The sequence below is a fragment of the Neoarius graeffei genome, chromosome 19, assembly GCF_027579695.1.
Source record: "Neoarius graeffei isolate fNeoGra1 chromosome 19, fNeoGra1.pri, whole genome shotgun sequence".
Taxonomy (NCBI): Eukaryota; Metazoa; Chordata; class Actinopteri; order Siluriformes; family Ariidae; genus Neoarius; species Neoarius graeffei.
The window spans coordinates 14,801,130-14,828,512 of record NC_083587.1 but is presented as its reverse complement, the minus strand read 5'-3'; positions in this window follow the sequence as shown (position 1 = coordinate 14,828,512).

The window sequence follows — 27,383 nt, the reverse complement described above, 5'->3', positions numbered from 1 at the left end:
AACGGAACCTTCCCAAACAAAAGGCGAATCCTGCACTTGAGCGCTCAGGAACTTTTCCCTTCACCACAGCCTTCATTTGAATAAGTAATTCCCAAGCTATTTGAGGATCCTTTAATTCCCCATGTTAATGTAATACAGGAAAGATGAGCAGGATGACATTCCACTGTCCCCAGAGGGACAGAACATAGCGACAGATGAGCAGAAAGCAATTAAATATTAATTAGTTAATTAGCATGAGAATAGTCAGTACAGGAGTTTTATGTGAAGGTGAGTGTATAGTTAAAACTTAAAATAGACAAACGGAGAACAAGAAAGAGACTCAGAACTGTAAAGAGGCTGACTTCAAATCTATAGTCTCTCAATTAACTAGTTAACTAATTTAAATGAATTAATTTGTTAAGGAAGTAAAATTACTGAAGTTCTTTACTCATGTAAAAGTGTAAGTACTCATCATACTGATCAAATCTGATGTATAGCAAAAAATCTATTTTTAAAAGTCTGCACTTATTTACTACATTTAGTAAAAGTATGAAAGACAAAAAGATTCACAAAAGGAAAAAGTCACTGATTCGTTCTTTTTTTACACAATTAATTTATTTCCACATGTAATTTTTTAAACCTTTAACTCATTGTTCACTTTTAAGACAAAAATGTTCTTCAGGGGTTCTTTAAGGGATCTTTAAGGGTTAATCGATAACTAATTCCCTAAAACGTTTCAACATGGACCCCATTATGAACCTGTCAGGGATTGAACATTTCTTTAGTTTGGAAATTGGTTCACTCTGATACCCCTTTTCGACCATTAGGGAAGGGAACGGGTTCTGTTCGTGTTCGTGCACCAAGTTTTGAAGCTTTCAGAGCATTTCAACCAAAAATAAATCCGTTTGGATCCTGAAAAGTTAGTTCTCAGCTGGAACCAAAATATAGCTGGTTTTTCCAGTGTGAACTGTGATGACATCAGTGGGTGTGTCATTGTCTTGTTTTTGGTTGGAGAGGAAGTGGAGCGCAGCAGTGGAGAACGCAATAGAAAGTCAAGTCATTTGTATAGCACTTTTAACAATAGACAGTGTTGCAAAGCAGCTTTACAGAAAATTAAAGACTTTAAACATGACCTAACTTTATCCCTAATTTATCCCAAATTTAAAAAGAAAAAGAAAAAAAAGAAAAAAATGGACCGAAAATAAATATCTGCCATAAGAGAAAAAAAGCTTGCAGGTAATCAGTGCACTCCACCATTTTGCTACTACTGTTTACTCCCCTTGTGTCACGTCCTCCTTTCATGATGCATCCTTGATTACAACAGTTTCACTCAAAACTGGTGAAAATGTGAGCTGGTTCACTAATACCAAGGTTCAAAGAATCCTGAATGGAACCAGTTCAAGAACCCACTCCCTGTTGGTCATAAAGGGGTATTAGGGAGAAAAATGGGTTCTTCAATGGATCACTGGATAATTAAGGGTTTTTTATCTTCCAGAAAAGATTGCACTTGTGTTCTTCTTGTGAAATGAAAACAGATTTCATCTTTCACACCAGTGTTCACATTTAAAGTTAGTCTTTCATTAGAAAAGCTTGAAGATGATGAAGAGAATGTTAAACTTCAATTTACGGTACTTCACTTTTCAGCAACTCCAGGCTCATTCTGCAGTTCTTCTTTGTGTGAGGAACAAAAATACATGACAGAAATTGTAATTACTTACTTTTTTTTAACAAAAGCTTTGAAAACATGGTTTCAGATTGGGGCAGCATGGTGGTGTAGTGGTTAGCACTGTTGCCTCACAGTGAGAAGGTTCTGGGTTTGAGCCCTGTGGCCAACGGGGGCCTTTCTGTGTGGAGTTTGCATGTTCTCCCTGTGTCTGCATGGGTTTCCTCTGGGTGCTCTGGTTTCCCCCACAATCCAAAGACATGCAGGTAAGGCTAATTAGTGGCTCTAAATTGATAATAGTTATGAATGTGAGTGTGAATAGTTGGTTGTCTCTATGTGTCAGCCCTGTGATGATCTAGTGACTTGTCCAGGGTGTACCCTGCCTCTCGCCCATAGTCAGCTGGGATAGACTCCAGCTCACCCGCAACCCTGCACAGGATAAGTGGTTATGGAAAATGGATGGATGGTTTCAGACTGACAGAGTGAATCACATCAATGGATGGAACCAGGCTTTAGAATTAAACATGTTCATTTTTTTTCCGTTGAAACATTTAACTGAAATATTTTTCCACAAATATTTCTCCAAATACTGTTGAAACATCACCAGGTCCTCTTGATGTCGGAAAGTATTCTCAATTCATTTTAGAAATTGTTTCCAGACTCTCCTCTGATGTGTGTGTGTGTGTTAAACCTATGAGCTATGTGTAAACTGGCTTTATCATAGCAACAGCAGGATTAGACCGATATTATACGAACCATGAATCCCTGTAATGCAGAAATATTCTGCTCCAAACAAAAATAAAACCTGTCAGCTGTGTTTGAATATCTCCATTTTTCTTGTTGCTTTAAAAGAATAAACAACTTGTGAAAGTGTATGTAGAGTTAGAGTTTTAAATGTGGCTCAGTCATATAAATCGTACAGTGTGTGATGCTGAACGACAAATGTTGAATGTGTTAAACTGAGCTGTCAACCTTTACAGCATCCTGACAACAAAAATGTCATGTCAGTGCTTATTAACCATGAATTCATTATTTTTATCCATTTATAGTTACAGTTAATGTTAAATGTTTTGTGAAACAAGTTATTTCCTGCTCTCACTTATGTTATGGCAGCTATAAACAGTCTTCTCTGTCACTCTTTTTTTCTCAAAGAAAAAGTGCAGCTTGTTACGTCATCTTACTGAGAAACCACAAAGAAGAGTAAACTCCTGTGTCTTAAAGTTCCAGCTTCAACTCTGACTGTTACACAGCACTGACACTGGAGACTCCTTCCATACATGTTACATAAACATCTCCTTACTTTAAGAAACCTTCACCATAACAGCCATAACAATTTTTTAAATATGTTCAGTCAAGTTTATTTTTTTATAGCGCTTTTAACAATAGACATTGTCGCAAAGCAGCTTTACAGAATTTTAGTGACTTTAAACATGAGCTAATTTTATCCCTAATCTATCCCCAATGAGCAAGCCTGTGGTGACGGTGGCAAGGAAAAACTCCCTCAGACGACATGAGGAAGAAACCTCGAGAGGAACCAGACTCAAAAGAGTACCCACCCTCATTTGGGTGATAATAGCGTGATTATAACATTTTTAACACTTTTAACATGAAGTCTGTTTTGTTGAAGTTATAAACTGCTCATTGATGGAAACCTGAGTGCAGAACTGTTCATGACAACTAAAGTTAGCAAGTCAACTGTAGTCCTCAGCCATAGAAGCATTCATGTAAGCGTCCAGAGTATCTTCCGAGTGCGACTTTCGACTGTCCGTATGGGGCCATCCTCCACAGGAGCAATGTGATGAGACTCCAGCCAGACATGTGGGGCATCAGGATGGATCAGGCAGGTCTGAGAAGCAGAAGAGGTCAGCATCTCTGAAGTGTTTATATGCATGAAAGCAGACTCCAGAGACTTTAGGTAAGTTGAACACAGCTTCCTTTACTCGCGCTTCATAAAAACAAAACAAACTCACACACTTCTACGCTGCTCAACCTTCTCAACACACCTCAAAGGTGCCACCTATGGACCACATGTGCTATTACACTGAACATCTGTACACCCCCCCCCCCAGCTTGTAAACCTCTTTTCTTTACTTTTAAGATTGAAGATTTAAGATTAACTGTTCCAAAGTAAAATAATTCCAAAATGATAGTTACTTCAGTCTTAATCAGGTATTCCTAACTGAGCATATTCAACTCTCATTCAATAACATTAGTACCCAACCTATCACTCTCTGTTTTAGGAACAACAAACAGTAAGGTGCATGCATTTTTCCAAAGGCCAGAGGAAACTCTCTGGTCAACTAGAATGTTCACAAATCCAGTCTATCTGGAGGGCGGGAAACTCTTCCTGACCTGGTCACCGTTTCATCTGAAACTTTCTGCCTTGGGTCAGTCACTGTTTCATCAGAAGAGGGCAGACCTCTCTCAGGGAGCACTGTAAGGTGAGCCCTGTATCTTCTTAAGCTCACTTGGTCTGTTTCCACATTGTAAGACCTTGGTGTTGAAGCAGATCCCTGGACAGTAGCTGTGGTCTGTGCTGTTCTAATCCACACTCTCTGTCCTGGAACCAGAACGGGTAAGTCCTTTGTCTTATGCCTCAGGTCGAATGACTTTCTCTGCTTCGCTTTTAGTTCCTTGTCTTTTTCCCTGAAAGCTCTGAGGTTTGGCCAGGCTGGTTTCAATGCTTGTGGAATGGTAGGAACTGTTGATCTTATCCTCCTCCCCATCAGCAGTTGTGCTGGACTCAGCCCGTGAGCCAGTGGCGTAGCTCTGTAAGCTAAGAGAGCTTTCTGAGGGTCTGGACTCTTGCTGAGCAGCTGTTTAACTGTGCAGACAGCTCTCTCTGCTTCCCCGTTGCTCTGGGGGTAGCGAGGGCTGCTGGTCGTGTGACTGAAACCATAGTCCTGGGCAAAAATGGCAAAATCTGTGGAAGCAAACTGAGGGCCATTGTCAGACACTAAGATTTCAGGTACTCCAAATCTTGCAAAGATTACCTTCAGCCGCTCCACAGTTGTAGATGTTGTCAGGGTTGGGAGGTTTGCTACTTCGATGTATCGGGAGTAGTAGTCCACCACCACAATATAATGTCCATTCTTCCACTGAAAGATATCCGCTGCCACTTTTTGCCATGGTCATGCTGGTAGGGGCGTGGTCATTAAAGGCTCTGTCTTTGTCTGTGAATACTGGCAACAGATTTCACACCTTTCCACCATCTCTTTAATCTGCTTTGTTATCCCTGGCCACCACAGGGATTCTTGTGCCCTTGCTACACACTTAGTCACTCCCTGATGGCCTTCATGCAACCTTTCCATCATTTCCCCCTGCATGCATCCAGGGATCAGAATCCTCCCTCCTCTGAGAAGCAGGCCCTCTGCCATGTGTATGTCATTCCTCTCTGGCCAGAATGGCAGAAGATGCTCAGGGACGCTTCTCCTATGAGAGGGCCAGCCTTTTTCTGTGAATGTTCTCAAATGCTTGCAAATGTTGTCTGTACTCTGAGTTTCCCTGATGTGAGCTAATTTACTTTCAGTGGCAGGTAGATGCTGTAGAATATAATCAATGTAGGCACAGCATTCATTCTGCAGGCTGATATTGGCCTCTCTGTCCTCCAGTCCTTGGGGGGCTCTTGAGAGAGTGTCAGCAGTGACAAGTTGTTTGCCCGGGACATGTATGATTTTGTAGTTGAACCTCATCAGTCTTAGCCTAAATCTGAGAATTCTTGGAGATAAATCATCTAAGGACCGAGAGCCAAGCAGGGAGATTAAAGGTTTGTGATCAGTTCTCACTGTAAATTCCAAGCCTAGCAGATATGAGCTGAGTCGCTCACAGGCCCATGTTGCTGCTAGTGCTTCTTTTTCTATTTGTGCATACTGGACCTTTGTGGGTGTCAGGCTCCGTGATATGTACACAACCGGTCTCCACTTACCATCCGTCTGCCACTGCAGGAGGACCGCCCCAAGTCCATATGAAGACGCATCTGCAGATACCATTGTTTCGTTCTTGGGACTATATTGTGCTAGGACTGGGGGAGAACTCAGCTCTTTTTTAATTTTTTTAAAGGCTGTTTTCTGTTGTGCGTCCCATGTCCATGTGCTGTCACTTTTTAACAGATCATGTAGAGGTTTTGTGAGAGCTGGTAGGCTGGGTGAAAATTTGCCAACATAATTTACCATTCCCATGAACCGGCGGACCTCTTCCACATTGCGAGGTTCTGGCATGTTTTTGTTGGCGCTGATTTTGTCTGGATCAGCCTCAATTCCTGCTGCGCTTATGTTGTGTCCCAGGAATTTCACTTTTTCCACAGAAAATTCACATTTTTCAGTGAGGGTGAGGACCGCTCTTTCACACCTTTTAAGTACTTCATCATGCTCTGTTTTGTCTTTTCCATAGACTAAGATGTCATCCACATGGCACAGAGCGCCCTTTACCCCTGCGATGATTTGGGAGATTCTCAACTGAAAATGTTCAGGCGTGGAAGAGGAAAGGAGAGCCTCTGGAAGCAGTATCTTCCGAAGGGGGTAATGAAAGTTGTTAAAGGCTGTGATTCTTCGTGTAGAGGAACCTGCCAGAAACCAGATGTTGCATCTAATTTTGAGAAGGCTTTTGCCCCCTCCAGCTGTGCCAGCATCTCATCAACTGCAGGCAGTATGTGTTGCTCCCTGCACACACTGTCATTAAATCGGGTACAGTCCACACATATGCGGCGTCTTTTATTTGGCTTGGGGACCACAACCATTCCCATGCACCATTCAGTTGGCTCCTCGACTTTTCTTATGACCCCCATTGCTTCCATCCTGTCTAACTCTCCTTTAACTTGTTCTTTCATAGGTAATGGGACTCTGCGTGAGGCTGAGAGAGCATAAGGAATTGTTCCATCTTTCAGTTTTATCTTGTAGCTTTCCAAGCCCTGAAAACACTTTCGGGAACTTAGCTCTGTACTGATGGCTTTTCTCTTGTTTCTTCTCCTGAACTGAAGCTATCTGTTGAATCAGGTTCAACTTTATTAAAGCAGGGAGTCCCATTAGTGGCATCACCAGGTTTGTCACCACGTATACATTCTGCCTTGTTTCTTTTCTTTCAGTTTTAATGTGTGCTCTAATGATGCCCAAAACCTGTAATGGACAGTTATCTGGACCTTTAATCTTTTTAAGTGGTGTCATCAGACTGCCATCATGTGCTCTTGAATACATGGAAGATGGAATAGCTGTAACTGAGGCACCTGTGTCCAGTTTAAATGTTACCTTCTCTCCATTGAGGCTGATTTCTTTTAACCATTCCTCTTCAGTTCCTTATGTGTTAACTGTCCCCATGAAAACTGTCATTTTCTGTGTCGCTGTCCACAATAGCTTCCACTCTTTGAGATGATCTGCAGACCGCAATGAAATGTCCCTTTTTTTTGCATTTACGACACTCAGCCTCTTTGCCTGGGCACTGTTTCCATGGGTGTCCTGGTGTTTTACCGCATCTTTTACATTTGTCATTGTAGTATGTCTTTTTGACAGTGCTTGGCTTGTACGTAGACTGCTCTGGCCTGCGTGGGGGAGCTTGTCTATAATGTGTTCTCCCTCTGTTTGTGTTTATGGCATCCACATCAGTACCTTTAATTTCTGTGTGTGTCCCTCGTAGTAGTTGTTGTTGTTGTTGTTGTTTCTTTACTTCTTCCTGCTGCCTGACCTGGGTTATTGTTTTTGCCAGCGTCAAGTCTGGGTCTAACTGAAGTCTCTCTGACAGCTTGGAGTCCCTTATCCCAACCACTATGCAGTCTCTTATCATTTCCTCCTTTAAGGCGCCAAATTTGCAGTGTTCCGCCAGTTTATGCACATCTGTGATAAAGTTCTCTGCAGACTCGCCTTGTTGCTGTCTGCTATTAAACTTAGCACGTTCATAAATGACACTGTGCTTACCAACAAAATGTTCACCAAAGGCTTTTGTCACCTCTGCATAAACTGCCTTCTGTTGGTCCGTTAGTGGTAATGTACTGAGAATGTCGTCGCTCTTGTCGCCCATTACGTACAGGAGGGAGTTGACTTGGTAACCATCTTCTTTTCCATCTAATCCTGACGCCAGTCTGAACCTCTCGAACCGTCTTATCCATTGTGGCCATGAGCTGGGCTCCTCGAAGCTGAAATTGCCAGGAGGTGCGATGGAGAATGTATGATCCGCCATTTCCCCATCTCTGTCCGGGCTCCGATGCGGGTCCACTGTTCACTGGGCTCTGTGTAGCTTTAGCTCAGCCTCCCCGTCGGCCAGGTAAACAGTGACGGTTTCTACCGGACTATCTCAGACTTACTTTACTCAATTAACACCGCTAGCACCTACTTTATACTCACAGTAGGTTCGCCTCTTTCTGACACCATGTAGTAGTGTTTATATGCATGAAAGCAGACTCCAGAGACTTGAGGTAAGTTGAACACAGCTTCCTTTACTCGCGCTTCGTAAAAACAAAACAAACTCACACACTTCTTCTACGCTGCTCAACCATCTCAACACACCTCAAGGTGCCACCTATGGACCACATGTGCTATTACACTGAACATCTGTACAATCTCGATCTCAGGATTGACAGTTTATTATTAATGGAGCATCTATTACTATAGAAACAATAACATGTTAGAATGTTTAATCAGTTAATCAATAACTTCTGACCAATCCAGAATTCAGCAGTGTTATGGTGGAAAACTACAATCCCGATTCCAAAAAAGTTGGGACAAAGTACAAATTGTAAATAAAAATGGAATGCAATAATTTAAAAATCTCAAAAACTGATATTGTATTCACAATAGAACATAGACAACATACCAAATGTCGAAAGTGAGACATTTTGAAATTTCATGCCAAATATTGGCTCATTTGAAATTTCATGACAGCAACACATCTCAAAAAAGTTGGGACAGGGGCAATAAGAGGCTGGAAAAGTTAAAGGTACAAAAAAGGAACAGCTGGAGGACCAAATTGCAACTCATTAGGTCAATTGTCAATAGGTCATTAACATGACTGGTTATAAAAAGAGCATCTTGGAGTGGCAGCGGCTCTCAGAAGTAAAGGTGGAAAGAGGATCACCAATCCCCCTAATTCTGCACCGACAAATAGTGGAGCAATATCAGAAAGGAGTTCAACAGTGTAAAATTGCAAAGAGTTTGAACATATCATCATCTACAGTGCATAATATCATCAAAAGATTCAGAGAATCTGGAAGAATCTCTGTGCGTAAGGGTCAAGGCCGGAAAACCATACTGGGTGCCCGTGATCTTTGGGCCCTTAGACGGCACTGCATCACATACAGGCATGCTTCTGTATTGGAAATCACAAAATGGGCTCAGGAATATTTCCAGAGAACATTATCTGTGAACACAGTTCACCGTGCCATCTGCCGTTGCCAGCTAAAACTCTATAGTTCAAAGAAGAAGCCATATCTAAACATGATCCAGAAGTGCAGACGTCTTCTCTGGGCCAAGGCTCATTTAAAATGGACTGTGGCAAAGTGGAAAACTGTTCTGTGGTCAGACAAATCAAAATTTGAAGTTCTTTATGGAAATCAGGGACACCGTGTCATTCGGACTAAAGAGGAGAAGGACGACTCAAGTTGTTATCAGCGCTCAGTTCAGAAGCCTGCATCACTGACGGTATGGGGTTGCATTAGTGCGTGTGGCATGGGCAGCTTACACATCTGGAAAGACACCATCAATGCTGAAAGGTATATCCAGGTTCTAGAGCAACATATGCTCCCATCCAGACAACGTCTCTTTCAGGGAAGACCTTGCATTTTCCAACATGACAATGCCAAACCACATACTGCATCAATTACAGCATCATGGCTGCATAGAAGAAGGGTCCAGGTACTGAACTGGCCAGCCTGCAGTCCAGATCTTTCACCCATAGAAAACATTTGGCGCATCATAAAAACGGAAGATATGACAAAAAAGACCTAAGACAGTTGAGCAACTAGAATCCTACATTAGACAAGAATGGGTTAACATTCCTATCCCTAAACTTGAGCAACTTGTCTCCTCAGTCCCCAGACATTTACAGACTGTTGTAAAGAGAAAAGGGGATGTCTCACAGTGGTAAACATGGCCTTGTCCCAACTTTTTTGAGATGTGGTGTTGTCATGAAATTTAAAATCACCTAATTTTTCCCTTTAAATTATACATTTTCTCAGTTTAAACATTTGATATGTCATCTATGTTCTATTCTGAATAAAATATGGAATTTTGAAACTTCCACATCATTGCATTCTGTTTTTATTTACAATTTGTACTTTGTCCCAACTTTTTTGGAATCGGGGTTGTAATACGAAGTGGGCATCAGTGAGATTGAGCATAGAAATTTTCTTCTGTTGAATCCACTCCATATGATTCGCTACTTTCAGTCCACAAAGAACCTGTACTGAACCTTTCAGCTTCTGTTTTTAATTTTTTTCTCTCAGTTGTGGTTTTTTTCCGTTTTCTTCCTCCATGTTCTAGAGAACTTTCACAAAGTTTTGATTAAAAGCTCAAGCAAAGGACTGGAGACCAGAGGTTTAAGCTGAGATACATAAAAGGTAGGGTGAACACATCGCATGGTGAGTGGTAATGCCAGTCGAACAAAACATGGGTTGATTACCTTCTTGATGAGGAAGGGTCCAAGGAACCTGGGTGCTAGCTTGCGAGAGATGGCAGGTGGTGTGTGGAGAGTATAACTCATTGACTTATTCGGTAGGTGGGTGCTTTGGAGTGACGTTTGTCGTCCTGCCTCTTGGATGCGAGTGCAGAGTGAATGATTCTTCTCCGGGCCAATGCCCATGTCCTCCTGCAGCGGCGTATAAAGAGCTAGGCTGAGGGTACGGTGACCTCCTCCTCTTGGCTGGGGAACAGTGGTGGTTGGTAACCTAGTGAGTACTGGAATGGAGAGAGGCCTGTGGCAGAGGAAGGGAGAGTGTTATGTGCATATTCAAGCCAGGGTAGGTACTTGCTCCAAGAACTGGCATCCCAGGACGCCATGCACCTGAGTGCAACCTCCAAAGCCTGGTTGGCCTGTTCTGCCTGGCTGTTGGTCTGTGGGTGGAAGCCTGAGGAGAGACTACAGGTGGCCCCGATGAGTTTGCAGAAGGCTCTCCAGAACTGTGCAGTGAACTGAGGACCCTGGTCAGAAACTATGTCGGTAGGCAGACCATGTAAGTGGAAAATGTGGTGGACGAGTAGTTCTGCGGTCTCTTTGGCTGAGGGGAGTTTGGGCAGAGGAATGAAATGGACGGTCTTAGAAAAACGGTCAATAACAGTGAGGATGCATATGTTGCCACCTTAGTTGGGGAGTCCTATGATGAAGTCCAGGGCAATGCGAGACCAAGGTCGATGCGGAGTTGGAAGGAGTCTTAGTAAGCCGGCAGGGGGTTGATTGGCTGTCTTGTTCTGGGAGCATGTGTCGCAGGCTGCCACGAACTCCTGGATGTCCTCCTTGATGGATGGCCACCAAAAGTACTGCTGGATGAGAGCCAGGGTTTGGACAGCTCCTGGATGACAGGCCAGCTTGGAGCCATGACCCCACTGCAGCACCTGGGTTTGCACAGGACTGGGAACAAACAGATGGTTACGAGGAGTGTTGTTGGAGTTACCTTCACCAGGGTCCTGCTCCAGGGCCTTCTGCACGAGCATCTCAACCTCTAGAATGGTGGCTCCCACCAGGCAGCATGGAGGAAGGATGGTCTCGGGTGGCTTGGACTCCTCTTGGTGGGAAAAGAACATCCTGGACAGGGAGTCGGGTTTGCCGTTCTTGGAGCCTGGGCGGTAGGAGAGCATGAAGTTGAATCGGGAGAAGAAGAGAGACCAATGGGCTTGAGGGGAACTGAGACGTTTGGTGGACTTGAGGTAATCCAGGTTTTTATGGTCGGTCCAGACTAGGAAGGGGAGATCAGACCCCTCAAGCCAGTGCCTCCACTCCTCCAAGGCTAGTTTCACGGCCAGTAGTTCTCAGTCACCGATGTCGTAGTTCCGTTCGGCTGTGGATAGCCGGTGGGAGAAGGAGCATGGGTAGACCTTGTTGCTGTTGGCCCTCTGGGATAGGATGGCTCTGACCCCTGACTCGGAGGTGTTGACCTCGACGATAAACGGCTTGGTTGAATCGGGTATGGTGAGAATGGGTGCTGTAGTAAACCTGCGCTTGAGACTGGAAAAGGCTTTATCTGCTTCCTCCCCTGACTTGAACTTGGTCTTGGCCGAGGTCAGGGCTGAGAGAGGTCCGGCCACCATGTTGAAGTTGCGGATGAAGCATCTGTAGAAGTTGGCGAACCCCAGGAAGTGCTGGAGCTTGAGGGGGTCCATTTGGATCTTCACTGGAGAGATGATGAACCCCAGGAACAAGACAGAGCCTTAGTGGAACTCGCTCTTCTCCGCCTTAATGAACAGCTTATTCTGTAGCAGGCATTGAAGAACCTGCTGGACGTGACCCCGATGTTCCTCCAGGGGGTGAGAGAAAATCAAGATGTCGTCAACTAATACTGCGGGCACATTAGTCAGGCCGAAAGGGACTACGAGGTACTCATAGTGGCCTGTGGTGGTGTTGAAGGCCGTCTTCCACTCATCCCCTTCCCTGATCCTAACTAGGTGATAGGCATTGCGTAGGTCCAATTTAGTGAACACCTTAGCTCCCTGGAGTAGTTCGAAGGCTGTGGTCATGAGCGGTAGTGGGTAATGGTTCTTGACCGTGATGGTGAGACCTCGATAGTCAATGCAGGGGCGGAGCGACTTGTCCTTCTCCATGAAGAAGAATCCTGCCCCTGCTGGGGAGGAGGAAGGGCAGATGATCTCAGCTGTCAGAGACTCCATGATATATTTCTCCATGGCTTGTCTCTCAGCAGGGGAAAGAGAGTAGAGACATTCCTTGGGTGGCGCCATCCTGGGCAGGAGGTCAATACCGCAGTCATAGGGCCTATGAGGGGGAAGGGACACTGCTCGGGTCTTACTGAAGACAGGCTTGAGGTCCAGATATTACGGAGGCACATGAGAGAGGTTGGGAAACTTGCTGGCTGAGGGCTGTGGGGTGGTTTGGTGGGAGGCAGAGCAGACTTCAGGCAGAAGGCCAGGCAGGAAGGACTCCAGCCTAAGATGGTGTGGTCAGTCCAGTTTAAGTGGGGGTTGTGCTGCATCAACCAGGGTAGTCCAAGAATAACGGGAACGTAAGGGTTGTTCATGATGTGAAGTTGTATTGTTTTCCGCTCTGCCCCTGCATTGGAGTGATTGCCTGAAATCCTTAGGGTGGTGAGGTGAGTGATGGTGGTGAGGTGAGTGATGGTGGTGAGGTGAGTGATGGTGGCCATTGAGTGTCAGGACAGTGAGAGGGACCTTGAGGGTGAGTAATGGGATTCCAAGATCCTTGGCGGTGGCGGAGCAGATCAGGTTCCTGTCCGCCCCCGAGCGCCTGAAGATGGTGATGCCAGTTGTTGAGAGTGATGATAATGGGGAGCAATGGTCAGTCAGCAGGGGACTGGTTCCAAGCATTGCCCACCAGGGCCCCTCGATTCACTGGTGGGCTCATCCTTTTAGTGGGCAGGCTCGGCAGATGTGTCCCTGCTGACCGTAGTAGAAGCAAGCCCCCATACTCTGTCGGTGCAGTCGTTCCTCCACTGACACCCGTACCAGATCTACCTGCATGGGTTCGACGGACGAGGCGGGAGGTGGGAGGGGTTGAAGTTGAGGCGGTTCCTCTCTCTCCTCCATTGTTGAACCCGAGTGTCAATATGATTGGCAAGGTCCATCAGGCTGGAGACTGCAGTTCCCAAGAGACAAGTTCATCCTTAACAGCATCGGACAGGCCATGTAAGAACGCATCGACCAGGGCATTCTCATTCCAACCGCATGACGCTGCCAATGTCCGGAACTTGATGGCATAATCCGAGGTAGATAGGGACCCCTGCCGCAGCTCCAAGAGCTCTCTTGTCACCTCCCAGCCAGACACAAAGCAGTCGAATGTTTGCCTCATTTCCTCAGAGAATTCCTTGAAGCTGGAACAACAGGGTGCATCGGCATCCCAGACTACTGTTCCCCATTCCCTGGCCTTGCCGGTGAGAAGCGTGATGGTATAGGCTACCTGGGAGCATTCTGTGGGGAAAGCCAGTGGTTGAAGCTCCAAGATCAGCGAACACTGTGAAGAAAGAGACAGCTGGGCAGGGGTAGGCACAGCTTGGGAGTGCTGAAGTTGTGTGGCTGGGAGGTTGAGTGAATTGGACAGGGTGGCCAGGTTCTGGGTGATCTGCTTGAGTTCCTGTTGGTGGGTCCCGAGGAGGGCTCCTTGCTGCTGCATAGCCATTCTCAGATGGTTCAGTTCCGCTGGATCCATGTTGGCCAGAACGTACTGTTATGGGTGGCGAGATGTGGTGAGTTTGGATCCAAAAGCAGAACACAGACTAAAAAATCCAATAAATAAAAAATGATTTAATTGAAGTCAAAGAGTAAACAAACAAAAATAGCAAAATAATCCAGACAAAAAAACAAGGCAGGCAAGGACAAAAATGCGAGCATGAAAAAAACATGAAAAATAGTCCTGACAAAAAACTGGAGACAAAAAACGTTGCATATGAGTGCAAAAAACTGTGGCAATAAGCAGGCAAAACAGAGAGCAAAAATCCAAGAAGCAATAAGGGCGTAGAGACGACTTGAAAAACCAATGAGACGTTCTGGCAAAGTCCCCTTCTGAGAATGGCCTTTTATGCACAGCAGAGCAAACCAGGAGGTGAATGCCAGCAAGATGGAAGTCCCGTCCCGGATCCGGATTAGCGCTGAACTGGGACATAATAAATCTCCGGAGTGGAAGTCTGGGGCAGAGCATGACAGATACACTGATTCACATACTGACTCCCTGATTCAGGATTCACACAAACACTGATTCACTGACTGGAGTTCTATTGAATTAAATGTTGAGCTACTGGCATTAATTAATTTAGTGACTCCTGAGTCAGATTGTCAGGTAATGAGTCTAACTCTTAAGATTCACTAATCCTGAGTCAGTCTTAGTCACTGTATCTTGATCCTGATTCAGTGTCTGATCACTGAATCCTGTCAGAGAGAGAGCGAGAGAGAGAGAGAGAGATATCCTGATTCATTGATTTAAAGCTCATAGGCAGTGGTTTTCAATTTATGCACATTTGAAACTTTATATGTTAAAAAACCCTCTGTAATTTTCTTCTGGTCTCAAGAAGTATTGTTAATAAGTAATAATTAAAATAAGTTAGTGCAGATCGCGACGAATTTCGTGACCACTCGGTGCGTGACGTCATTCAAGACAAACAAACCGCTTGAGTTGAGTCCACTTCCATTTACTTACATTGCCGTTCGGCTTGAGTGCAGACGTGCGTTCGGGAATTTCCAAAGAAAAACCATGCCTTATTGTTGTGCAGTGAACTGTAACAACAGGACCAGTTCAGGAAGAAGTTTTTACCTTTTTCTGAGAGAGGAGAAGAGACTGAAAGAGTGCATTAGCTTTTTCCGGAAGAGGAGAAGAGGCAGAGCGAGTGAGTTGGCTTTTTCTGAAAGAGGAGAAGAGGTGGAGTGAGTGGGTTGGCTTTTTTCCAAAAGAGGAGATGAGGCGGAGAGAGTGGATTGTGCACATGAAGCCAGAGGGTTGGCTTTTTCCGAAAGAGGAGAAGAGGCAGAGAGAATGGATTGTGCACGTGAAACAAAATCAAGCAGTCAAAGAAGAAATGGACCAGCAATGCTCAAGCAAAAAGGGGAAGATTGGAGGTAAACTTTTTTACTTTTGCTTGCAATTAACAAGTCAAGAATCCTGAGGGATCCTGTACAATCATTGTGGAAATGAGACAAAGGGATATTTCCTTGCTTAGAGTAGGCTATAAATAGTATAATGCTGCGGATGGCAGACTAATGTGGCCTACTGGCGCACTGTCAAGTAATCGTTACCTATATCTACTAGGGAGGGCGGTTTAATTATTCTTCAAAAGGGATCTTATTTAGTATTACGACAAAAGTCAGACCCTCCAGGATTTCGCGATGTTGCGATTTGCAACTTCAACGCAAATTCAACCAATCCCCGCGAATTCAGGGCGGTGTTGCAATTTTATCCAATCACCGCAACTTTCCCGCAAATTTGACCAATCGTTGGCGTCGTCTTGAGGTGACGTCGACAAACTACCTTCTGCCTTACTTCCAGTATTGCCATATTGGGTGGTTTCCCGCCAATTGGGCGGTTTTAAGTGCATTTTGGCGGGTTTTGAACATATTTTGGACTGGAAAACATCAGCAGTATCTGGCAACACTGCTTACATCCGTGTATACATTCAAGAGAAGCAGCATGTGCGAGTCAGTGTTTATATAGGCTTAAATTCTGTTACTGAAAGTGTTATGTTTACAGTGAAGGACTGTGTGCACTTTACATCACATTATTTTTTACTTAATACAAGAAATTAATGGATGCCAACATTTTTGCCAAAATGGTATTTTATTTTCCATTGTTTAGGCAGCTTCAGCATCATACTGTGAGATTCTGTTCAAATTGTTTTTTTTTCTTCTATGAAGCCTGAGCCATTTATTTTATTAGTTTATAATTATTGTTTAATTTAGTCTTCAGGAGAGACTGTCTGCACATAGTACTAGTATTAATAGTTTTTTTTTCTTACATGAAAGCTGAGGCATTTATATTATATTTTAAGATATAATATAAATGCCTTTGGATAAGTAAAAAGCATTTGGATAAGTAAAGCCTATTTTTCTGCATTTTTGTAGTCCTGGTAATCTTTTATATTGGTAAAGTTGTTTATAGGACCATTTCTCAGTGACTTTGTTTTTTTAATCAATAGTTTTTCAGTAATAACTTAATATTTAACATATCACTCAATTTTAATCACAAAAAGAGAAAATCACAACAATTTCTCAGAACTTTCACTTCCTCCTGCAATGTAATCGCAACAAAAACCTAAAAAACACCGCAACTTTCATCGCAATTTTTTTGAAAAAACCCCGCAACATCAGACATTTTAGCCTGCAACAATCACAAAAAAGGCCCGCGAAATCCTGGGGGGACTGAAAAGTAAGAATTTATCATAACTACCAGGATAAATCATTTGGGTGCGAGTCTTGTTGAGGTCTGGGGTCACCACGATCAGAGTCAGCCAAGTCGCTGTCCGATTCCGAGGCCACACGGTCAAACCAGTGAGCCACATTCAACGATTGCTTCGCAATGGCCATAGGTTCATACATATATGGTTTCACCTCTCGATATTCAATTTGGAGACTTCCTACTTCAAAATCGCTATTGCTTTCAAACATTTTACACAACCTCTCACGACCAAAATCCGTACATGTGTGCTCGGTTCACAGGTAAACACAGAACTCCTCCCAGTCTGTTTGGTTTGAATGATGTCAAGACGACTGTCCCCTGGCGGTGAAAGTGCGCATAAGTAAGATGTAAACAAACCTTCGGAAATTGGGCAAAACAGTATATTTTAACCATTTTATTCAATTTTAGGGTGCAAATTAGACACTAGGAAGATTGAATTCACTTTTTGGGTCATCCTTCTAGACAATAAAGTTGATATTCTACGTTTCACCTCCGACCATTGCCTATGACCTTTAAGCATTGATTCACTGACTCAAGGTGAGTTTTTGTCTCTCTTTCTCCCTTTCTGTCTTTCTTTCTCTCTCAGTCTCTGTGTCTCTCTGTGTTATGGCTTTCTTTCTGTGTTTTTCTGTCTATCTCTCCTTAATAAAGAAATATGATATATTGCCTGTATTGTGTGATAGAAGTGAATATGAGTGGTTTTATTCAGCTAGAATAGGTAAGCTGTGATTCTCACTTACTGCATACACAATTTATTTATCTTGGGAAGTAAAAGTCCGCTTCTTGGATGAAGGTCAGCAGTAAATCTTTCTATCAGCCTGAACCTTCATCTGTCAGGTTTTATGAGACTTTAAATAATGTGACCAGGCTGCCTGAGCCAAGCTAATGCAACATGCTTTTAGCAGACAAACCGTGATGGATGAAAAAATCAAGTTATGAGCCAAGTAAGGCCTGTCTATCTCTGATCCCCCGAACCTCCTGTATGTCTGCTGCAGAGCCCAAGACACTCCAGTGCCCCCTCACTTTCTTACTCATGAGAAATGAAAAGACAAATGCTGAGGCGTGTATGCTTGTGCATGTGTGTGATTGAACAACTTTCTTTAAATGTGTGTTTATGAGGTGTGAGAGTTTCCCCAGCTCTGTCATGCTAATATCAGTGCTGCGTATGTATGCTAGCATTCACTAATTCTGACGCCAACTGCTCCAATGTGATTAAAGTATTTGTTTCAGCTTCTCGGTCTGAAGGGAAGATGAATGAGGTCTATATCAGGGAAAAGGCCACACACACACACACTGAGGCACTGCATCAGTCCCATAATGTTCAGTCTGTCACTCTGGACTCATCATGATGATCTTGGAGTCTCTTGTGTGACTCATTGTGAGTCATATTATTCTGTGTAGTGATTTGACATTTGTTCACAGATTCATTCAGTTACACTTTCATTTTTTTTGGGGGGGGGGAACAAAAATATGTTTCAAAAATATGTTTCAATACTGACTCAGGATTCAAGAATAGATTGACTCAAACACTGATTTACTGATTCAAACATGGACTTACTGACATTCACTGACTCAGTCACTGATTTTACTGAGTCAGAATTTACTGATTCAAACACTGATCCACTGAAACAGGATTCACTGATTCAGCATTGGCTGACTCAAACACTGATTCTCTAATTCATGAGTTGCCGCGTCACTAACTCAGCACTTTACTGACTCCAACACTGACTGATTAGTCACAATCCATTAAACCAAACATTGTCCTGTTTACTCAGGATTAACTGACTCAGGACTGACTAACTCAAAGACTGCTTTACTGAGTCAGAATTTACTCACATAAACACTGACACATTGAAATGATTCACTGGCTCAAACAATGACTTACTGACTATGGATTTACTGATAAACACTGACTCACTGATTCAGAATTTAGGTTAAACACTGATGCACTGAAAAATGATCCACAGATTCATATACTGATCAATTGAACTAATTACTGACAATTCAGGATTCACTAATACAAGAATAAAGATTTCTGACTCAAGTACTAACTCACAGATTCAAGAGTCACAGACTCAAGCACTGACTTGATGATTCAGCATTGACTGATTTAAACATTGGTTCAGTGGGTTGTGAGTCACACAGTCAAGCACTGTCTTACTGAATCAGGATTAACTAATTCAAATACTTTCACTGATTAAACACTGACCGACTCAAACACCAATCCACAGACTTAGGATTTGTTGAATTAAACATGAAACACTGATTCACTGAAAAAGAATTTGCTGGTTTCAACAATGACTCATGGGATTCAGTACTTTATACACTCATTGATTCAGGATATAGTGACTCAAGCACTCATACACTGATTCAGGATATAGTGATTCAAACACTGACTCGCTGATTTAGGATTTACTGACTCAAGCACTAACTCACTGACATGATTCACTGAGTCACTGATACAAGATACAGAGAATCAAGCATTGATTCTCTGATTCAGGATTTACTGACTCAAGTACTAATTCACTGACATGATTCACTGATTCAGGATATAGTGTCTCCAAGCACTGATTCACTGATTCAGGATTTACTAACTCACTGACATGATTCACTGATTCAGGATATAGTGGCTCAAGCACTGACTCACTGACATGATTCATTGATTCACTGATTCAGGATTTACTGACTCAAGCACTGACTCACTGACATGATTCACTGAATCACTGATACAGGATTTACTGACTCAAGTACAAACTCACTGACATGATTCACTGATTCAGGATTTACTGACTCAAGCACTAAATCACTGACATGATTCATTGAGTCACTGATTCACCAACACTGACCCACTGAATGATACAGACTATATTATTCACAAACAAACTTTTTAAAAGGACAAGTTTACACACATTTGTAATGACTCAGTGACAAATATCAACTTGTTTTTCTTAGCTAATCCTTGAATCTGAATCATTTGCAAACAAAATGTCACTTATTTAATCTAATGCTGTAATTCTGCTCACAGACAGTCAAAGGTGAAATACAAGACTCTCAGGAGAGCTGCAGGGTTTTTGTGAGGTGTTGAAAAATGTCTGGAAGTTAAAAGGCACTTCCTTTCTTTCCTTCCTCACTCATGAATTCTTTATTCATATTGATGAATGCATTATTGATGAGCGGCCTGTAGGGAGAAAATAGGCTCGAATCTGAGAGACCTGGAGAAAAACCACACTGAGTTTTAGCCCCCAGATGGAAATAAAGAGTCGTTCCATCATTGCACTGTTCCTTGGATTTCCAATAACTTCATCTTTATTTATTAAAATAACCAGTTCTCGTTTTTAGTTAGTTTAGAATTTAGATTTAGATTTGTGTCTGGAAGCTCGGTTCCATCTGCAATTTTCAAAATCAATTGTTTTGCCAAGTATAAATCTGAACCTCGACTTTTCTTCCTACTTTTGATTATAAAAGAGAATTGTGCAAATATTATTGACACCTTCAGCAGAATGAGCAAAACTGATTACATAAATCAAACATTATGCACAATGATTATTTATTTTTTAAATTATATTTGTAAATAATATTTTATATTATTATATTGTATTGTATTTATTCTAGTTATTTTGTGTATTATTATTATTGTTGTTGCTGTTGTCTTAGAAATTATCATTTATTATTATCTTTAAACTCAAAAAAGTTGTGAAACTACTAAACAAAAATCATTTTCAAGAACCTCTCTTTTTTTAAAAGTATTTTCTCACAAAAACATATGGGGGGGGAGAGATGTGACGTGTTTCACTGGGGTATAAATAAGGTGTTGCACACGTGTAAAATCTTGTCCTCAGATGCAAAAGTTCTGCATGAGTCTGGTAATGAAAGTTAAAATATTTAAGGCGATCAACCCGTTTATCAAATCCAGCGTAATAATTAACGAAAGGAGTTTGCTGCTGTTAAGAAATAAACTGAATGGATAAATACAAGACATAGGTTATGACAGATAAATGTTTTTAGTGGTATTAGATTTAAAAAAAATAATAATTAATTTTTTATAAATTTAGTGTGAAAATTTATAAATGTTAACCTGCAATGTTTTTTTGTGGGTGGTTTGAAAGTAAAATGTAAAATATGTTTACAAATAAATAAAAATTTTATGTGAATTATTATTTAGAAGGTTGTCAGGAATTTTAAAGCTATCATTTTATAAAAGTCACCTTGATCATGACCTTCAAGAAGTGTGCAAATTATGGAATAAATAATCAATTCTATTAAAAAAGTATGAGTATGAAGTGGAAATATTTCTTTCAAAATCACACTAAAAACTAAAGTACAATTATGTTGAATTATATGAACAGTAACAGAATGATTGTACACTGTTAAAAGACATGCAGAAGATTTTTATCTCTTTTATTTTTCACATTCTGCTTCATTCCTATTTTCAGGATAGTTTTATTCCACTGAAACAGCCTGAGCTGAATGAAGTGAGATCTCTAGTGGACAATTGTCTCAGGCTCCAGCAGGCAAGGTGCCAAAACTTTCTCCCATCCACATCATTTCTACTGGCCTGTATTTCCCCAGTGGGTTGTGGTGATCTGCTTATTATGACACGTCTACCGTTTCACATTTACACTGACTGAATTCGTGTCTGGGCGTTTTGCCACACTGGAATCATCACACACATCGATGAAGGTCGTTCATGTTTATCGAATGGAATCTGCCGTAAATTTGTTTAATCCTTTACTCGAGTAGTTTCGGATGACCGAGCTCTGTTCTGATCTGTAATCTATCCATCAATCGCTAATCTGATTACAGAGCCAAAAGAACAAGTCTAACATTAGCTTTCTAGCTACCATATGAGCTCGGCTTGAAGCAGGATTTGGTCTGATTATTTTTTTAAAAAACTAATTAAAATGAGCTTGGCAAGCTGAATAACTTTAGTTAGTTATTATCTAGCTAATATCACGACTGATTGTTTGTGGTGTGTATTTTTGTTTGTGTTCAATTTGTGTTCACCAGCCTTCAGAGTAGCCAATGCTAGCTAGCTAGTTCATTATTGTTAGTGTGATAGTGAAATTTGCACCAAATGGAACCAGGGAAACATGCAGCATCTCAGGAGCATCATAATTTATTTCTTTCCTGTCTTATTATGTGTAAGAATGGTTGTTGTTGCTGCTGCTGTTGATTTTAGCAAAAACTTCAGTCTTAAGCATCCCATATTTCTGTGATGTTTGCGATCTGGTGACACCTGAGGTTTTTATGATCGCATGACTTCCTCTCAACGCTGACATGTCAAACTTCCTCCACAATCACAAAGAAAGAAATTGTCAGCAGGAAGTACAACAGCCAGTTACAGTGTGCAGGAACTTTCCAGAACATCCAAAATGGGTTCCTCCATCTCTCTGTCTAATGCCTTCCAAAATATTCCATCATGATCCTTGAGCTTCTCTGTTCAGGCCTCCAGAGATGTTCATTGAACTCCACCAGAGGACGAGGCTGAGGGAATCTGTGTCATTTCAACAACTGGTGCCTTTTCCATGTGTGTGCGCGCGCATGATGTCTGCCTGTCTGATGTCTCAAAATATCCAGAGACTGAAATATTCAGTGTAAGGGTTGAGTGTCTCTCAGAACTGTTTTGCATTGTGCCCTCTGGTGGCCACCTTCTGAAATAACACTTTAAAGTTAACGCTCAACTGAGATGATTTAAGGAAAAAAGAAAGAAAAAGGCTAAATTCAAACTCATATTGTAACCACAACTATGACTTAACTTTTTATATATTTGTTTTTGGTTTTTAATTAAAAGCAATTTGTGACTAAATTAAATACATCAATGCTTTATGAAGTGGATAACTATATAAATAAAATTTTGATAAAATGTCAACACATAATACATATTTACTTTATATATGCGGAATACGATAAGGGTTTATCGCAACTGGTTCGCCTTTAGAGGTACTCGCCCCTGTGCCATCTGCAAGCAAGTGGCATCGCTCTCTCTTTCTCTCTCTCTCTCCCTGCCTTTCCTCCCTCCCAGGCACCTTCAGGACTCTACATGGCAGTGCTGTCCTCCTCCCTGAGCCGAGACTTCGCCGTATACCATAAGCCGGGTGGTATCAGCAGATCTTCAGGTGGGCACCCCCCTTCCTTGATGTTTCATCGTATTTAAGCCCACGACACCTCGGGGGGGGGGGGGGGGGGGGCTCGATAGCAGGTCCAGCATCCTGGATCTGCCCCTGCTGAACACCACCCGACTCTATGAAGATGTTAATTCTTCACCGGTTGGCTCTCCCACCGCACCTCTCGCTGTATCCAAATCCATCTTGATGCTGCCTCTGCTTGTTTACTGGTGTTGGCTACCAGCTGCTTCCTAGTGAGCCCTTTGATCCCTAGCAGCCCGAGGGGTCTCCAGAGCAACTGCCCAGTGAAGCCCCGGCAGCCGACCTCCATCGGCAGGTTCCAGGCCTTCCATCCGTTCTGCTGGCTCTCGAGGATGAGGGCTTGATATTTCTTGAGCTTATGCTCATAGGCCTCTTCCATCCTTTCTTCCCAGGGTACTGTCAGCTCGATGAGCACCACCTGTTTGGTTCCTTTCAACCAGAGAATGATATCTGGTCTGAGGCAAGTGTGGGCGATCTCCTCCAGGAATTTGAGCTGCTTCTTCAGGTCAGCCCGCATCTCCCAGTCGCTTGCTTTGGCCAGGACCCCTTTGCTCTTCACCTCTGCCACTGCACTTTCTCCCACCCTGATGAAATGGATGAAGCAGGGTCCGCAAGAAAGCTGCCTTGCCTTCTTCCTTGCCTGCTCCACCCCTTCCTCCAACTGTGCCAGGATCTTGTTGTGTCGCTACCGGTACTTGCCATCTGCCAAGCTTGAGGGACACGAGGAGAGAACATGTTCAAGGTTGGCTGGCCTTCCACAGAGTGTGCAGCTCGGGTTCTCTGCCAATCCCCATGCATGGAGGTTTAATGGAGTAGGCAGGACATCATAAGTGGAACACAGCAAGAACTTTATCCGATGGCCTTCCATGCTCCAGATGTCCTGCCAGGTCAGGGCCCTCCCTTTCACACTCTCCCATCTCGTCCAGCTGCCTTGTTTGTTCATAGCTACAGCCTTGATATGCCGGCTTTCTTCTTCTGCCTTTCGGACCACTCTCTGAACCATGCCTTGTCGCTCCTTTGGGTCAGCTTTCTTCCAGCTTGATCTGGTGGAGCAGCCCAGACCAAGCCTTCCCTGGGCTACTGACCTGACGATGTCAGCATGATGCAGCCGGTCCTCCGCCTCCCTCAGTGCTCTGCTGGCTGACCACTTGCGACCTGTCTGAATGACAATGTCTGCCTGGCACACTCTCTCGTCTTTACTATCATGAAGCATCATGGCCTGGTGTGTTTTTGTTGCCTTGTACTCTTCCACCACCAATGTTATGGGCAGCTGTAGCTTGCTGCCTCTGCTGTACAGACCAATGGAGCAGAAGCTTCTCAGGATGCCCAGCCATCTTCTCAGGTAGGTGTTCATTTTCCTCTTCAGCCCTTCAACAGTAGAAACAGGTACCTCATAGACAAGAAGTGGCCAGAGCAGTCTGGGGAGTACCCCATGCTGGTACCCCCAGGCCTTTTACTTGCCAGGCAGGCTGCTCTTCTCCAGAGATTTCATCCAGGTTTCTGCCTGGACAAACATCTCCTTCACACTCTGCCTGTCATTAAGGTCTGCCCTGTACCACTTCCCCAAACTCTTCACAGGTTTTTCTATGACAGTTGGAATGATGTTCTCTCCTATCTTGAAGCGGAACCGGTCTTGGACACATCCCTTCTTCAGTACCAGGCTTCTGGATTTTGCTGGCTTGAACTCCATCCTTGCCCAATTAATGACCCCAATCAAGTCCTCAAAATCCATCTTCCCTCAGGCACTGATCTAGCTGTAATGGTGAGGTCATCCATGAAAGCTCTAATTGGCACCATTTGGATGCCACTTGCCAGTACTGTACCTCAACACAACTTCTTTGCTGACTTTACGAGAAGGTTCATCGCCGCGGAAAACAGGATGACTGAGATTGTGCACCCAGTGACAATGCCAACCTCTAGCCTTTGCCAATCGGTGGTGAAGTCTCCACAGGTGAAACACATGTTGAACCTGTTGAAGTAGCAGTGCAAGAGCTTCTGTAACTGCTCTGGGATATGGTAGGTCTTCAGGGTCAATTCCGCTAGCTTGTGGGGTATCGTTCCATAGGCATTTGTTAGATCAAGTCATAGAACTGCCAGGTCACCGTTGTTCCTCTTTGCATCCTCAATTATCTTAGAGATTACGCTGGTGTGCTTGAGGCAGCCAGATACCCCTGGGACTCCACCTTTTTGGACTGAAGTGTCCATGTACCCATTATCCAACATAAAGGTGGTCAAGCTCCTCGCCAGAATCCCTAGGAAGATCTTAGCTTCCACATTAAGAAGCAAGCTGGTCCGGAACTGTTTAATCCTGATAGAGTTTTCTACCTTAGGGATAAAACATCCCTCGGCGACCAACCACTCGTCAGTGAGGAAGTTCTTCCTCCATGCCACCTTTAGTAGCTTCCAGAGTCACTTCCTGAGCCTTTCGCAACATTTGTACACTTTGTACGGAATGGCGTTGGGCCCTGGAGCTGATTTCCCTCTGGCCCTCTTGAGGAAGTTGTTAACTTCCTGCCAGCTTGGTTCCTCTACCTTGAAGAGAAAGGTTGGTTCAGCAGGTTTAATGAGCTTCTCCATCTCTTCCAGGCTGTCTTCCCTTCTAGGGTCGCTATGGGCCTGACAAAGATGCTCCTCCACCTCTTCTTTTGTTGCTTGCAACTCCCCAGGTCTTTTGTCTCCCAGGAGTTTTGACAAGTACTTGAATGGGTTCTTGGTGAAATCTACCCTTTCCTTCAACCGCCTCTTCCTGTCCCTGCGATGACACTCCGCTCGTCACAAGATCTTAATGTGCTCCCTCAAGTTGTCTTGAATTTCTGTGAGTGCTGGTTTCTCCTCTGCTGTTGCTTTGCGAAAGGCCTTCTTCACCCTCCGCAGATCCGCTCTCAGGATTGCTATCTCCTTCAGGCATCTGTTTTCCTTGGGCTGGATGTTTCCTCTGCCTTTCTGCTCTTTCATTCCAAAGCGATCAGCCCCTATGTTCCAGATGATTGTCGCCATGGCCTTGAGCTTCCTCCCCACAGCTCCTTCCAGCACCTGGTCCACATCATGATCAAACTTCTCCCATTCCTTCCTTGAAGCTGCGGCTGGCCAGTTCACTCGTTCTTTCCGGACACCTTCTGCACAAATATGCTGCCCAGCTCGTCCAGTGTCCCAAGTGACTTCCTTCTCACTCTGGTGACCTGTCTCTTCTGTCACACCAGAGATGCTGCTCCTACCCCCCCTTGTCATGTGCCTGGAGATTCTGGAGACTCTGGTTTGCATCCTGCCCCAGCCTCTCCTCTGTCTCACCAGGTTGCCCTGTGTGTTGCACATTATTTTCAGGGTGTAGGCACTTCATCATTCTCTGGTGAATTTTCAGACCCCTCTCATTTTTGCATTTCTTCCCACATCTGCAGACCCAGGATTCAACGGTAAGCTGTTTCACAGTCGATTGTCCGTCATAGGTGGTTGTAACATTAGTCTGTTCTGTGGGTCGATCATCCTCCCCCGCTCTTGCCCAACCCCGGGGGTATCTTGTAATGTACCTTTCCATAGCAGATTGTAGTGGGTTCCTCCTCACGAACAATGTGCTTTGGCTTGCCAAGCCTCCACACCCCAGCTCTGGTCTTTTCCAAATGTCAGCAGTCTTTCCTAGCTGTCACCATTCTTCCTCGGTCGCCAACTCATCTTTCCAAGTGGTCACTGGGTCTTCCAGAGAATAATATGAGGAATACGATAAGGGTTTATCGCGACTGGCTTGCCTTTACAGGTACTCGCCCCTGTGCCAGTGACATCGCTCTCTCTTTCTCTCTCTCTGTCTTTCCTCCCTTCCAGGCACCTTCGGGACTCTACATGGCAGTGCCGTCCTCCTCCCTGAGCTGAGACTTGGCTGCATACAATAAGCCAGGTGGCATCAGCAGATCTTCAGGTGTAAAATCTACTTTTAGATTATCTTCATCTGTTAATTTTTTGTTACTTAATAAAATGGTTCAAAATGTTATTTTTTTTACTTTTTAAGGCTCTCAATACATACGATGTGTATTATGTTAATCGATTAATTTTTTTTTTTGTGTGTGTGTGTGTGTGTGTGTGTGTAGTCTATTTCCAGGCCGTCTGTTGCTATTTTTACTTCACCCCAATTTCCTGCTGTGTGCCTCAGACCACACACACACACACACACACACACACACACACACACACACACACACACACACACACGTTTATCTCTATGGACACAAGACATAAAACCCAAAAACTATTTTATACAAATATTTTAGTAGCGTTTTAATTTATTTTAATAAATAATTGTGATACTGTTAAAACATCACCACAGTGAACTAAAATTGATCAGAAATATTGAACATTGCATAGTTTGTGTCCAAAAAAGTAATTTAGGAAAAAATATAAAAATGTAACATATTAAACCTACACAGGATTCATTGCACACAATAAATACAACAATATCACATCACATTTAAAAATGAGTTTAAAATTTAAGTGAAAGGTTTTGAATTAAAGACTTTTTATAAAAATTTGTATGAAAAATTAATTCAGAAGCATCATAAAGTGTCATA